Genomic DNA, 15,388 nt, shown 5'->3' with positions numbered 1-15,388 from the left:
GTCATGTACTGTCATGTGTCATGTAGTATCATGTGTAATGTGGTGTCATGTGTTGTCATGTGTTGTCATATGTCATGGGTTTCATGTGCCATCATGTGTCATGTGCCATGTGTCATCATGTGGTATCATGTGTCATCATGTGTCATGTGTCATCATGTGTCATGTGTCATGTGGTGTCATGTGTCATCATATGTCATGTGTCATGTGATGTCATGTGTCGTCATGTGTCATGTGGTGTCATGTGTCGTCATTTATCATGTGATGTCATGGTGTCATGTGTCATGTTTTATCATATGTTGTCATGTGGTGTCATGTGTCATGTGTTTTCATGTGGTGCCATGTGTCATGTGATGTCATGTATCATGTGGTGTCATGTGATGTCATGTGTCATTTGGTATCATGTGGTGTCTTGCCATGTGGTGTCATGTGGTGTCACATGTCATGTGTCATCATGTGTCATGTATTATCATGTGTTGTCATGTGTTATCATGTGTCATGTGGTGTCATGTGTCAACATGTGTCATGTGGTGTCGTGTGGTGTCACATGCCATCATGTGCCATTTAGTGTCATGTGGTGTCATGCGGTGTCATGTGCCATGTGTCATCATATGTCGTTGTATGTCATCATGTGTCATGTGGTGTCATGTGTCATGTGGTGTCATGTCATGTGGTTTCATGTGGTATCATGTGGTGTCGTGGTGTCATGTGTCATCATGTTTCATGTGGTGCCAGGTGTCATCATGTTTCAACATGTGTTTTCATGTATCATGTGTTGTCATGTTTCATGTGTTGTAATGTGGTGTCTAGTGTCATGTGGTGTCATATGGTGTCATGTGTCATCATGTGTCATGTGGTGTCATGTGCCATGTGTCATCATGTGTCTTGTGTTATCATGTGATGTCATGTGTCATGTGTCATCATATGTCACATGGTATCATGTATCATCATGTGTCATGTGGTGTCTTGTGTCGTCATGTATCATGTGGTGTCATGGTGTCATGTGTCATGTGTTGTCATATGTTGTCATGTGGTGTCATGTGTCATGTGTCTTCATGTGGTGCCATGTGTCATGTGATGTCATGTGTCATGTGGTGTCATGTGCCATGTGTCATCATGTGTTTTGTGTTATCATGTGATGTCATGTGTCATCATATGTCATGTGGTATCATGTGGTATCATGTCATGTGGTGTCACATGGTCATGTGTCATCATGTGTCATGTGCCATCATGTGTTGTCATGTGTCATGTGGTGTCATGTGTCAACATGTGTCATGTGGTGTCATGTGCCATGTGTCATCATGTGTCGTCATGTGTTGTCATGTGTCATGTGGTGTCATGTGCCATCATGTGTCATGTGGTATCATGTGCCATGTGTCATCATGTGTCATCATGTGTCATGTGGTGTCATGTGTCAACATGTGTCAAGTGGTGTCATGTGCCATCATGTATCATGTGGTGTCATGTGATGTCATGTGTCATTTGGTATCATGTGGTGTCATGTCATGTGGTGTCATGTGGTGTCACATGTCATGTGTCATCATGTGTCATGTGTTATCATGTGTTGTCATGTGTCATCATGTGTCATGTGGTGTCATGTGTCAACATGTGTCATGTGGTGTAGTGTGGTGTCACATGCCATCATGTGTCATTTAGTGTCATGTTGTGTCATGCGGTGTCATGTGCCATGTGTCATCATGTGTCGTTGTGTGTCATCATGTGTCATGTGGTGTCATGTGTCATGTGGTGTCATGTCATGTGGTGTCATGTGGTATCATGTGGTATCATGTGTCATTATGGGTCATGTACTGTCATGTGTCATGTAGTGTCATGTGTAATGTGGTGTCATGTGTTGTCATGTGTTGTCATATGTCATGGATTTCATATGCCATCATGTGTCATGTGCCATGTGTCATCATGTGGTATCATGTGTCATCATGTGTCATGTGTCATCATGTGTCATGTGTCATGTGGTGTCATGTGTCATCATATGTCATGTGTCATGTGATGTCATGTGTCGTCATGTGTCATGTGGTGTCATGTATCGTCATTTATCATGTGGTGTCATGGTGTCGTGTGTCATGTTTTATCATATGTTGTCATGTGGTGTCATGTGTCATGTGTTTTCATGTGGTGCCATGTGTCATGTGATGTCATGTATCATGTGGTGTCATGTGATGTCATGTGTCATTTAGTATCATGTGGTGTCTTGCCATGTGGTGTCACATGTAATGTATCATCATGTGTCATGTGTTATCATGTGTTGTCATGTGTTATCATGTGTCATGTGGTGTCATGTGTCAACATGTGTCATGTGGTGTCGTGTGGTGTCACATGCCATCATGTGTCATTTAGTGTCATGTGGTGTCATGCGGTGTCATGTGCCATGTGTCATCATGTGTCGTTGTATGTCATCATGTGTCATGTGGTGTCATGTGTCATGTGGTGTCATGTCATGTGGTTTCATGTGGTATCATGTGGTGTCATGGTGTCATGTGTCATCATGTTTCATGTGGTGCCAGGTGTCATCATGTTTCAACATGTGTTTTCATGTATCATGTGTTGTCATGTTTCATGTGTTGTAATGTGGTGTCTAGTGTCATGTGGCGTCATGTGATGTCATGTGTCATGTGTCATCATATGTCACATGGTATCATGTGTCATCATGTGTCATGTGGTGTCTTGTGTCATCATGTATCATGTGGTGTCATGGTGTCATGTGTTGTCATGTGGTGACAGGTATCATGTGGTGTCATGTTTCATATTTTGTCATGTGTCATGTGGTATCATGTAGTGTCATGTGGTTTCATATGTCATCATGTGTTGTCATGGGTCATCATGTGATGTCATGTGTCATCATGTGGTATCATGTGTCATTATGGGTCATGTACTGTCATGTGTCATGTAGTGTCATGTGTCATGTGGTGTCATGTATTGTCATGTGTTGTCATGTGTCATGGGTTTCATGTGCCATCATGTGTCATGTGCCATGTGTCATCATGTGGTATCATGTGTCATCATGTGTCATGTGTCATCATGTGTCATGTATTGTCATGTGGTTTCATGTGGTGTCATGTGTCATGTGGTTTCATGTGTCATCATATGTCATGTGTCATGTGATGTCATGTGTCGTCATGTGTCATGTGGTGTCATGTGTCGTCATTTATCATGTGGTGTCATGGTGTCATGTGTCATGTTTTATCATATGTTGTCATGTGGTGTCATGTGTCATGTGGTTTCATGTGGTGCCATGTGTCATGTGATGTCATATATCATGTGGTGTCATTTGATGTCATGTGTCATTTGGTATCATGTGGTGTCATGCCATGTGGTGTCATGTGGTGTCACATGTCATGTGTCATCATGTGTCATGAGTTATCATGTGTTGTCATGTGTCATCATGTGTCATGTGGTGTCATGTGTCAACATGTGTTATGTGGTGTCGTGTGGTGTCATGCGGTGTCATGTGCCATGTGTCATCATGTGTCGTTGTATGTCATCATGTGTCATGTGGTGTCATGTGTCATGTGGTGTCATGTCATGTGGTTTCATGTGGTATCATGTGGTGTCATGTGTCGTGGTGTCATGTGTCATCATGTTTCATGTGGTGCCAGGTGTCATCATGTTTCATCATGTGTTTTCATGTATCATGTGTTGTCGTGTTTCATGTGTTGTAATGTGGTGTCTAGTGTCATGTGGTGTCATGTGGTGTCATGTGTCATCATGTGTCATGTGGTGTCATGTGCCATGTATCATCATGTGTCTTGTGTTATCATGTGATGTCATGTGTCATGTGTCATCATATGTCACATGGTATCATGTGTCATCATGTGTCATGTGGTGTCTTGTGTCGTCATGTATCATGTGGTGTCATGATATCATGTGTCTTGTGTTGTCATGTGGTGTCATGTGTCATGTGTCTTCATGTGGTGCCATGTGTCATGTGATGTCATGTGTCATGTGGTGTCATGTGCCATGTGTCATCATGTGTCTTGTGTTATCATGTGATGTCATGTGTCATCATATGTCATGTGGTATCATGTGGTGTCATGTGGTGTCATGTCATGTGGTGTCACATGGTCATGTGTCATCATGTGTCATGTGCCATCATGTGTTGTCATGTGTCATGTGTCAACATGTGTCATGTGGTGTCACGTGGTGTCATGTGCCATGTGTCATCATGTGTCGTCATGTGTTGTCATGTGTCATGTGGTGTCATGTGTCAACATGTATCATGTGGTGTCATGTGCCATCATGTGTCATGTGGTGTCATGTGCCATGTGTCATCATGTGTCATCATGTGTTGTCATGTGTCATGTGGTGTCATGTGTCAAAATGTGTTAAGTGGTGTCATGTGCCATCATGTATCATGTGGTGTCATGTGATGTCATGTGTCATTTGGTATCATGTGGTGTCATGCCATGTGGTGTCATGTGGTGTCACATGTCATGTGTCATCATGTGTCATGTGTTATCAGGTGTTGTCATGTGTCATCATGTGTCATGTGGTGTCATGTGTCAACATGTGTCATTTAGTGTCATGTGGTGTCATGCGGTGTCATGTGCCATGTGTCATCATGTATCGTTGTATGTCATCATGTGTCATGTGGTGTCATGTGTTGTCATGTCATGTGTTGTCATGTGTCGTGGTGTCATGTGTCATCATGTTTCATGTGGTGCCAGGTGTCATCATGTTTCATCATGTGTTTTCATGTATCATGTGTTGTCATGTTTCATGTGTTGTAATGTGGTGTCTAGTGTCATGTGGTGTCATGTGGTGTCATGTGTCATCATGTGTCATGTGGTGTCATGTGCCATGTGTCATCATGTGTCTTGTGTTATCATGTGATGTCATGTGTCATCATATGTCACGTGGTATCATGTGTCATCATGTGTCATGTGGTGTATTTTGTCGTCATGTATCATGTGGTGTCATGGTGTCATGTGTCATGTGTTGTCATATGTTGTCATGTGGTGTCATGTGTCATGTGTCTTCATGTGGTGCCATGTGTCATGTGATGTCATGTGTCATGTGGTGTCATGTGCCATGTGTCATCATGTGTCTTGTGTTATCATGTGATGTCATGTGTCATCATATGTCATGTGGTATCATGTGGTATCATGTGGTGTCATGTCATGTGGTGTCACATGGTCATGTGTCATCATGTGTCATGTGCCATCATGTGTTGTCATGTGTCATGTGGTGTCATGTGTCAACATGTGTCATGTGGTGTCACATGGTGTCATGCGCCATGTGTCATCATGTGTTGTCATGTGTCATATGGTGTCATGTGTCAACATGTATCATGTGGTGTCATGTGCCATCATGTGTCATGTGGTGTCATGTGCCATGTGTCATCATGTGTCATCATGTGTTGTCATGTGTCATGTGGTGTCATGTGTCAACATGTGTCATGTGGTGTCATGTGCCATCATGTATCATGGTATTGTCATGTGATGTCATGTGTCATTTGGTATCATGTGGTATCATGTCATGTGGTGTCATGTGGTGTCACATGTCATGTGTCATCATGTGTCATGTGTTATCATGTGTTGTCATGTGTCATCATGTGTCATCATGTGTCATGTGGTGTCATGTGTCAACATATGTCATGTGGTGTCGTGTGGTGTCACATGCCATCATGTGTCATTTAGTGTCATGTTGTGTCATGTGGTGCCATGTGCCATGTGTCATCATGTATCGTTGTGTGTCATCATGTGTCATGTGGTGTCATATGTCATGTGGTGTCATGTGGTATCATGTGGTGTCATGTGTCGTGGTGTCATGTGTCATCATGTTTCATGTGGTGCCAGGTGTCATCATGTTTCATCATGTGTTTTCATGTATCATGTGTTGTCATGTTTCATGTGTTGTAATGTGGTGTCTAGTGTCATGTGGTGTCATGTGGTGTCATGTGTCATCATGTGTCATGTGGTGTCATGTGCCATGTGTCATCATGTGTCTTGTGTTATCATGTGATGTCATGTGTCATGTGTCATCATATGTCACGTGGTATCATGTGTCATCATGTGTCATGTGGTGTCTTGTGTCATCATGTATCATGTGGTGTCATGGTGTCATGTGTCATGTGTCATGTGTTGTCATATGTTGTCATATGGTGTCATGTGTAATGTGTCTTCATGTGGTGCCATGTGTCATGTGATGTCATGTGTCATGTGGTGTCATGTGCCATGTGTCATCATGTGTCTTGTGTTATCATGTGATGTCATGTGTCATGTGTCATCATATGTCCTGTGTCATTTGGTGTCATGTGTCATCATGTGTCATGTGCCATGTGGTATCATGTGGTGTCATGTGTCATCATGTGTCATGTGGTGTCATGTGCCATGTGTCATCATGTGTCTTGTGTTATCATGTGATGTCATGTGTCATGTGTCATCATATGTCATGTGGTGTCATGTGTCAACATGTGTCATGTGGTGTCATGTGTCAGCATGTGTCATGTGGTGTCATGTGCCATGTGTCATCATGTGTCTTGTGTTATCATGTGATGTCATGTGTCATGTGTCATCATATGTCACGTGGTATCATGTGTCATCATGTGTCATATGGTGTCTTGTGTCGTCATGTATCATGTGGTGTCATGGTGTCATGTGTCATGTGTTGTCATATGTTGTCATGTGGTGTCATGTGTCATGTGTCTTCATGTGGTGCCATGTGTCATGTGATGCCAGGTGTCATGTGGTGTCATGTGCCATGTGTCATCATGTATCTTGTGTTATCATTTGATGTCATGTGTCATCATATGTCATGTGGTATCATGTGGTGTCATGTGGTGTCATGTCATGTGGTGTCACATGGTCATGTGTCATCATGTGTCATGTGCCATCATGTGTTGTCATGTGTCATGTGATGTCATGTGTCAACATGTGTCATGTGGTGTCACGTGGTGTCATGTGCCATGTGTCATCATGTCGTCATGTGTTGTCATGTGTCATGTGGTGTCATGTGTCAACATGTGTCATGTGCCATCATGTGTCATGTGGTGTCATGTGGTGTCATGTGTCATCATATGTCCTTTGTCATGTGGTGTCATGTGTCATCATGTGGTGTCATATGTCATGTGGTGTCATATGTTGTCATGTGGTGTCATGTGTTGTCATGATACATGTGTTGTCATGTGGTGTCTTGTGTCATGTGGTATCATGTTATGGCATGTGGTGTCATGTGGTGTCATGTGTCATAATGTGTCATGTGGTATCATGTGTCATGTGTTGTCATGTAGTGTCATGTGCATTGTCATGTTATGTGTCATGTGGTGTCATGTGTTGTCATGTGTCGTGTGTCATGTCATCATATGCCATATGGTATCATGTGGTGTCATGTCATGTGGTATCACATGGTCATGTGTTGTAGTGTCATGTGTCATCATGTTTCATGTGGTGCCAGGTGTCATCATGTTTCATCATGTGTTATCATGTGTTGTCGTGTGTCATGTGGTGTTATGTGTCAACATGTGTCATGTGGTGTCATGTGCCATGTGTCATCACGTGTCATCATGTGTTGTCATCTGGTGTCATGTGTCAACATGTGTCATGTGGTGTCATGTGCCATCATGTGTCATATGGTGTCATGTGCCATCATGTGTCGTCATGTGTCATCATGTGTCATGTGGTATCATGTGTCATGTGTTATGATGTAGTGTCATGTGTCATGTCATGTTATGTGTCATGTGGTGTCATGTGTTGTCATGAGTCATGTGATGTCATATGTCATGTGTTGTCATGTAGTTTCATGTGTTGTCATGTGGTGTCATGTGTCATGTGGTATCATGTGTTGTCATGTCATGTGGTGTCATGTGGTATCATGTGGTGTCATATGGTGTCATGTGTCGTGTGGTGTCATGCGTCATTTTGTGTCATGTGTTGTCATGCTTCATGTGTTGTAATGTGGTTTCTAGTGTCATGTGGTGTCATGTGGTGTCATGTGTCATCATGTGTCATGTGGTGTCATGTGGCATGTCATGTGGTGTCATGTGTCGTCATTTATCATGTGGTGTCATGGTGTCGTGTGTCATGTTTTATCATATGTTGTCATGTGGTGTCATGTGTCATGTGTTTTCATGTGGTGCCATGTGTCATGTGATGTCATGTATCATGTGGTGTCATGTGATGTCATGTGTCATTTAGTATCATGTGGTGTCTTGCCATGTGGTGTCATGTGGTGTCACATGTCATGTGTCATCATGTGTCATGTGTTATCATGTGTTGTCATGTGTTATCATGTGTCATGTGGTGTCATGTGTCAACATGTGTCATGTGGTGTCGTGTGGTGTCACATGCCATCATGTGTCATTTAGTGTCATGTGGTGTCATGCGGTGTCATGTGCCATGTGTCATCATGTGTCGTTGTATGTCATCATGTGTCATGTGGTGTCATGTGTCATGTGGTGTCATGTCATGTGGTTTCATGTGGTATCATGTGGTGTCGTGGTGTCATGTGTCATCATGTTTCATGTGGTGCCAGGTGTCATCATGTTTCAACATGTGTTTTCATGTATCATGTGTTGTCATGTTTCATGTGTTGTAATGTGGTGTCTAGTGTCATGTGGCGTCATGTGGTGTCATGTGTCATCATGTGTCATGTGGTGTCATGTGCCATGTGTCATCATGTGTCTTGTGTTATCATGTGATGTCATGTGTCATGTGTCATCATATGTCACATGGTATCATGTGTCATCATGTGTCATGTGGTGTCTTGTGTCATCATGTATCATGTGGTGTCATGGTGTCATGTGTCATGTGTTGTCATGTGGTGACAGGTATCATGTGGTGTCATGTTTCATATTTTGTCATGTGTCATGTGGTATCATGTAGTGTCATGTGGTTTCATATGTCATCATGTATTGTCATGGGTCATCATGTGATGTCATGTGTCATCATGTGGTATCATGTGTCATTATGGGTCATGTACTGTCATGTGTCATGTAGTGTCATGTGTCATGTGGTGTCATGTGTTGTCATGTGTTGTCATGTGTCATGGGTTTCATGTGCCATCATGTGTCATGTGCCATGTGTCATCATGTGGTATCATGTGTCATCATGTGTCATGTGTCATCATGTGTCATGTATTGTCATGTGGTTTCATGTGGTGTCATGTGTCATGTGGTTTCATGTGTCATCATATGTCATGTGTCATGTGATGTCATGTGTCGTCATGTGTCATGTGGTGTCATGTGTCGTCATTTATCATGTGGTGTCATGGTGTCATGTGTCATGTTTTATCATATGTTGTCATGTGGTGTCATGTGTCATGTGGTTTCATGTGGTGCCATGTGTCATGTGATGTCATATATCATGTGGTGTCATTTGATGTCATGTGTCATTTGGTATCATGTGGTGTCATGCCATGTGGTGTCATGTGGTGTCACATGTCATGTGTCATCATGTGCCATGAGTTATCATGTGTTGTCATGTGTCATCATGTGTCATGTGGTGTCATGTGTCAACATGTGTCATGTGGTGTCATGTGGTGTCACATGCCATCATGTGTCATTTAGTGTCATGTGGTGTCATGCGGTGTCATGTGCCATGTGTCATCATGTGTCGTTGTATGTCATCATGTGTCATGTGGTGTCATGTGTCATGTGGTGTCATGTCATGTGGTTTCATGTGGTATCATGTGGTGTCATGTGTCGTGGTGTCATGTGTCATCATGTTTCATGTGGTGCCAGGTGTCATCATGTTTCATCATGTGTTTTCATGTATCATGTGTTGTCGTGTTTCATGTGTTGTAATGTGGTGTCTAGTGTCATGTGGTGTCATGTGTCATCATGTGTCATGTGGTGTCATGTGCCATGTGTCATCATGTGTCTTGTGTTATCATGTGATGTCATGTGTCATGTGTCATCATATGTCACGTGGTATCATGTGTCATCATGTGTCATGTGGTGTCTTGTGTCGTCATGTATCATGTGGTGTCATGATATCATGTGTCATGTGTTGTCATGTGGTGTCATGTGTCATGTGTCTTCATGTGGTGCCATGTGTCATGTGATGTCATGTGTCATGTGGTGTCATGTGCCATGTGTCATCATGTGTCTTGTGTTATCATGTGATGTCATGTGTCATCATATGTCATGTGGTATCATGTGGTGTCATGTGGTGTCATGTCATGTGGTGTCACATGGTCATGTGTCATCATGTGTCATGTGCCATCATGTGTTGTCATGTGTCATGTGTCAACATGTGTCATGTGGTGTCACGTGGTGTCATGTGCCATGTGTCATCATGTGTCGTCATGTGTTGTCATGTGTCATGTGGTGTCATGTGTCAACATGTATCATGTGGTGTCATGTGCCATCATGTGTCATGTGGTGTCATGTGCCATGTGTCATCATGTGTCATCATGTGTTGTCATGTGTCATGTGGTGTCATGTGTCAAAATGTGTCAAGTGGTGTCATGTGCCATCATGTATCATGTGGTGTCATGTGATGTCATGTGTCATTTGGTATCATGTGGTGTCATGCCATGTGGTGTCATGTGGTGTCACATGTCATGTGTCATCATGTGTCATGTGTTATCAGGTGTTGTCATGTGTCATCATGTGTCATGTAGTGTCATGTGTCAACATGTGTCATGTGGTGTCGTGTGGTATCACATGCCATCATGTGTCATTTAGTGTCATGTGGTGTCATGCGGTGTCATGTGCCATGTGTCATCATGTGTCGTTGTATGTCATCATGTGTCATGTGGTGTCATGTGTTGTCATGTCATGTGGTGTCATGTGTCGTGGTGTCATGTGTCATCATGTTTCATGTGGTGCCAGGTGTCATCATGTTTCATCATGTGTTTTCATGTATCATGTGTTGTCATGTTTCATGTGTTGTAATGTGGTGTCTAGTGTCATGTGGTGTCATGTGGTGTCATGTGTCATCATGTGTCATGTGGTGTCATGTGCCATGTGTCATCATATGTCTTGTGTTATCATGTGATGTCATGTGTCATGTGTCATCATATGTCACGTGGTATCATGTGTCATCATGTGTCATGTGGTGTATTTTGTCGTCATGTATCATGTGATGTCATGGTGTCATGTGTCATGTGTTGTCATATGTTGTCATGTGGTGTCATGTGTCATGTGTCTTCATGTGTTGTCATGTGTCATGTGGTGTCATGTGTTATCATGTGTCATGTGGTGTCACGTGGTGTCATGTGCCATGTGTCATCATGTGTCGTCATGTGTTATCATGTGTCATGTGGTGTCATGTGCCATCATGTGTCATGTGGTGTCATGTGCCATGTGTCATCATGTGTCATCATGTGTTGTCATGTGTCATGTGGTGTCATGTGTCAACATGTGTCAAATGGTGTCATGTGCCATCATGTATCATGTGGTGTCATGTGATGTCATGTGTCATTTGGTATCATGTGGTGTCATGTCATGTGGTGTCATGTCTTGTGGTGTCATGTGGTATCATGTGTTGTCATATGTTGTCATGTGGTGTCATGTGTCATGTGTCTTCATGTGTTGTCATGTGTCATGTTGTGTCACGTGGTGTCATGTGCCATGTGTCATCATGTGTCGTCATGTGTTGTCATGTGTCATGTGGTGTCATGTGCCATCATGTGTCATGTGGTGTCATGTGCCATGTGTCATCATGTGTCATCATGTGTTGTCATGTGTCATGTGGTGTCATGTGTCAACATGTGTCAAATGGTGTCATGTGCCATCATGTATCATGTGGTGTCATGTGATGTCATGTGTCATTTGGTATCATGTGGTGTCATATCATGTGGTGTCATGTCTTGTGGTGTCATGTGGTATCATGTGGTGTCATGTGGTGTCATGGGGTGTCATGTGTCATGTGGTGACACGTGGTTTCATGTGTCATTTAGTGTCTGTCATGTGTTGTCATGTTTCATGTGTTGTCATGTGGTGTCTTGTGTCATGTGGTGTCATGTGGTGTCATGTGTCGTCATGTGTCATGTGGTGTCATGTGCTATGTGTCATCATGTGTCATGCGTTATCATGTGTTGTGATGTGTATTGTGTCATGTGATGTCATGTGTCGTCACGTGGTGTCATGTGTTGTCATGTGTTGTCATGTTTCATGTGTTGTCATGTGGTGTCTTGTGTCATGTGGTGTCATGTGGTATCATGTGTCATCATGTGTTATGTGGTGTCATGTGTTGTCATGTATCATGTGGTGTCACAATGTCATGTGTCATGTGTTGTCATATATTGTCATGTAGTGTCATGTGTCATGTGTCGTCATGTGGTGCCATGTGTCATGTGATGTCATGTGTCATGTGGTGTCATGTGGTGTCTTGTGGTGTCATGTGTTGTCATGTGTCATGTGGTATCATGTGCCATGTGTCATCATGTGTCATGTGTTATCATGTGTTGTCATGTGTCATTTGTCATGTGTCATCATATGTCATATGGTATCATGTGGTGTCATGTCATGTGGTGTCACATGATCATGTGTCGTGGTGTCATGTGTCATCATGTTTCATGTGGTGCCAGGTGTCATCATGTTTCATCATGTGTTGTCATGTATCATGTGTTGTCAGTCTTGTGGTATCTTGTGTCATATTGTGTCATGTGTCATGTGGTATCATGTGGTGTCATGTGTCATGTGTTGTCATGTGATGTCATGTGTCATCATGTTTTATGTGTTGTAATGTGGTGTCTTGTGTCATGTGTTGTCATGTGGTGTCATATGTTATGTGTTGTCATGTGGTGACAAGTGTCATGTGGTGTCATGTGTCATGTTTTGTCATGTGTCATGTGGTATCATGTAGTGTCATGTGGTGTCATGTGTCATCATGTGTTGTCATGTAGTTTCATGTGTTGTCATGTGGTATCATGTCTCATGTGTTGTCATGTTGTGTCATGTGTCATGTGTTATCATGTAGTGTCATGTGGTGCCATGTGGTGTCATGTGTCATCATGTATTGTCATGTGGTGTCACATGGTCATGTATCATGTGTCATGTGCCATGTGTCATGTGGTGTCACAATGTCATGTGTCATCATGTGTCATGTGCCATCATGTGTTGTCATGTGTCGTCATGTGTCATGTGGTGTCATGTGTCAACATGTGTCATGTGGTGGAAAGTGGTGTCATGTGCCATGTGTCATCATGTGTCATCATGTGTCATCATGTGTTGTCATGTGTCATGTGGTGTCATGTGTCAACATGTGTCATGTGGTGTCATGTGGTGTCATGTGCCATCATGTGTCATGTGGTGTCATGTGCCATGTGTCATCATGTGTCATGTGTGTCATCATGTGTCAGGTGCCATGTGGTGTCATGTGTCATGTGGCGTCATGTGGTGTCATGTGTCATCATATGTCCTGTGTCATGTGGTGTCATGTGTCATCATGTGTCATCATGTGGTGTTATGTGAAGTCATATGTTGTCATGTGTTGTCATGATTCATGTGTTGTCATGTGGTGTTGTGTGTCATGTGTCATCATATGTCATATGGTATCATGTGGTGTCATGTCACGTGGTGTCACATGGTCATGTGTCATGGTGTCGTGTCATCATGATTCACGTGGTGCCAGGTGTCATCATGTTTCATCATGTGTTGTCATGTATCATGTGGTATCGTGTGTCATATTGTGTCATGTGTCATGTGTCTTGTGTTGTCATGTGATGTAATGTGTCATCATGTTTTATGTGTTGTAATGTGTTGTCTTGTGTCATGTGTTGTCATGTGGTGTCATATGTAATGTGTTGTCATGTGGTGACAAGTGTCATGTGGTGTCATGTGTCATGTTTTGTCATGTGTCATGTGGTATCATGTGGTGCCATGTGGTGTCATGTATCATCATGTTTTGTCATGTATCGTCATGTGGTGTCATGTGTCATCATGTGGTATCATGTGTCATTTACTGTCATGTACTGTCATGTGTCATGTGGTGTCATGTTGTGTCATGTGTCATCATGTGTCATGTGTTATCATGTGTTGTCATGTGTCATGTGGTGTCATGTGGTGTCATGTGTCAACATGTGTCATGTCGTGTCATGTGTTGTTATGTGGTGTCATGTGTCATCGTGTGTCATCATGTGGTGTCACATGCCATGTGGTGTCATGTGGTTTCATGTGCCATGTGTCATCATGTAGTGTCATGTGACGCCATGTGGTGTCATCATGTGTTTTCATGTTTCGTCATGTGGTGTCATGTGTCATTATGTGGTATCATGTGTCATTTAATGTCATGTACTGTCATGTGTCATGTAGTATCTTGTGTCATGTGGTGTCGTGTTGTCATGTGTTGTCATGTTTCATGTGTTGTCATGTGGTGTCTTGTGTCAAGTGGTGTCATGTGGTATCATGTGTCATCATGTGTCATCATGTGTCATGTGTGTCATGTGTTGTCATGTATCATGTGGTTTCATGGTGTCGTGTGTCATATGTTGTCATATGTTGTCATGTGGTGTCATGTGTCATGTGGTGTCATATGTTGTCATGTGGTGTCATGTGTTGTCATGATTCATGTGTTATCATGTGGTGTCTTGTGTCATGTGGTGTCATGTGATGTCATGTGGTGTCATGTGTCATCATGTGTCATGTGGTATCATGTGTTGTCATGTAGTGTCATGTGTCATGTCATGTTATGTGTCATGTGTGTTGTCATGTGTCGTGTGTCATGTGTCATCATATGTCATATGGTATCATGTAGTGTCATGTCATGTGGTGTCACATGGGCATGTGTTGTGGTGTCATGTTTCACGTGATGCCAGGTATCATCATGTTTTATTATGTATTGTCATGTATCATGTGTTGTCAGTCATGTGGTATCGTGTGTCATATTGTGTCATGTGCCATGTGTCATCATGTGTCTTGTGTTATCATGTGATGTCATGTGTCATGTGTCATCATATGTCATGTGGTATCATGTGTCATCATGTGTCATGTGGTGTCATGTGTCGTCATGTATCATGTGATGTCATGGTGTCATGTGTCATGTGTTGTCATATGTTGTCATGTGGTGTCATGTGTCATGTGTTGTCATGTGGTATCATGTGTTGTCATGTAGTGTCATGTGGTGCCATGTGGTGTCATGTGTCATCATGTGTCATGTGGTGTCATGTGCCATGTGTCATCATGTGTCATGTGTTATCATGTGATGTAATGTGTCATGTGTCATGTGATGTCATGTGTCATAATGTGGTGTCATGTGTCGTCATGTGTTGTCATGTTTTATGTGTTGTCATGTGGTATCTTGTGTGGTGCACAGACATAATATCGACTCCAAAATATCGTTTGGACAGAATATCGAGTTTAAAATATCGTTTGACAAAATATCGACAGGACAGAATATAGACAGCCAAAATATCGTTTTTAAGGTAAGTGAAGTAATATTGACTGTAAATAATAAAGAAAGTGAAAATATGTAAGTATATAATATAGATA

This window comes from Lissotriton helveticus, chromosome 3_2, assembly GCF_964261635.1.
Source record: "Lissotriton helveticus chromosome 3_2, aLisHel1.1, whole genome shotgun sequence".
Taxonomy (NCBI): domain Eukaryota; kingdom Metazoa; phylum Chordata; class Amphibia; order Caudata; family Salamandridae; genus Lissotriton; species Lissotriton helveticus.
Note: the sequence above shows the minus strand (reverse complement) of the source record.